We start from the raw sequence: 1,299 nt of genomic DNA, 5'->3' as shown, positions 1-1,299 counted from the left end.
CTTAAATATGGGGGAACCCCTGTCATTTTTTCCCCCATATTTCTGCAACCAGGATCGGCTCAAAGAGCCCGAGGCTGGTTATGCTTAGGAGGGGGGACCCCACACAATTTTTTTTGGCAAAAAAAAACACTTTCCAACCCCTTCCCACTGATATACATGCACGGATCTCATGGATCCCTGCATGCATCTCAAATCACGAATAAAAAAAGCAGGTCTGTTTTTTTTTAGGACTTTTTTACGAATTGTAATTTTTCACGGCAGTGTTTTGGGTTTTTTTGCTTTGCACTTCTTAGTAAATGACCGATATTCATACTTAAACAGGCGTAATTTGACCGATGGTGTATTCATTCGTAATTTTTTACCTGAACTAGAAAAAAATTACGAATGCCCTCATCACTGCCGTGATTAGTGTTTAGTAAATGACCGAGATTGACCGAGATGACACTTTGATGAAAAAACGGCATCTCGGTCAAAATCGGGAGCTTAGTAAATATACCCCAATGATGTGATGAAAATGCGATTATACGGTCCGTTTCTTTCACCTGTTTTTCCGTTTTCTCCAAGGTAAAAAGACCCACTTGGACGAGGAATTTGACGAGCCTGTATACAGACAACTGATTAAAGAAGAAGTTTTGACAACCTTATACACAGATATTTGATGAACTATGCCATAGACCCCCAGTTTCCCTAGAAATTTTAAAATTACGCTAGCCCAACATTTTTGTAAGTCTATGGACATTGACAAAGCTTTTGCTCACACCTATTGGCAAAAGCCCAAAGAAGACTGCATTCAACAGACACCGAACAAGACTTCAACCGACAAATGTTCATTAACCTGACATAGAATACCACTGCATTTACCATAATTGTGTCTTATCTTCATCTCTACAACCTTCAGGTAATGACACACATAGTCGATAGGGAATACAGGCACAGATATCAGCAATCACATATTCCCCCATTCATGTATCATCAACTAAAATGTGCTTCCCCATTTTGTTACAACCACAGCCGAAAAGAGCTCAGTAAAGTTTGACAGCCCATCCACAGACCCGTACCACGGGATAAGAAGGAATTCAAATGTATACTTCGCAATACCTCGAAGCTTGATTTAAAACATGTACGGCACGATGATACATGACCCCCCCCAAACATGGATTCATACACACATGCTTCTGCTATCTCACTAGGTCATATCCTTTTCCTACCTTCTCCTCTCCTCCCCTACCCAATCATGGAAATGTATTTACACTTGACATATATTTTTCTCGTTTTGAAATGTTTTAGGAAGTGGCAGTT

This window comes from Pseudophryne corroboree (genome assembly GCF_028390025.1).
Source record: "Pseudophryne corroboree isolate aPseCor3 chromosome 1 unlocalized genomic scaffold, aPseCor3.hap2 SUPER_1_unloc_3, whole genome shotgun sequence".
NCBI classification, from domain to species: domain Eukaryota; kingdom Metazoa; phylum Chordata; class Amphibia; order Anura; family Myobatrachidae; genus Pseudophryne; species Pseudophryne corroboree.
Note: the sequence above shows the minus strand (reverse complement) of the source record.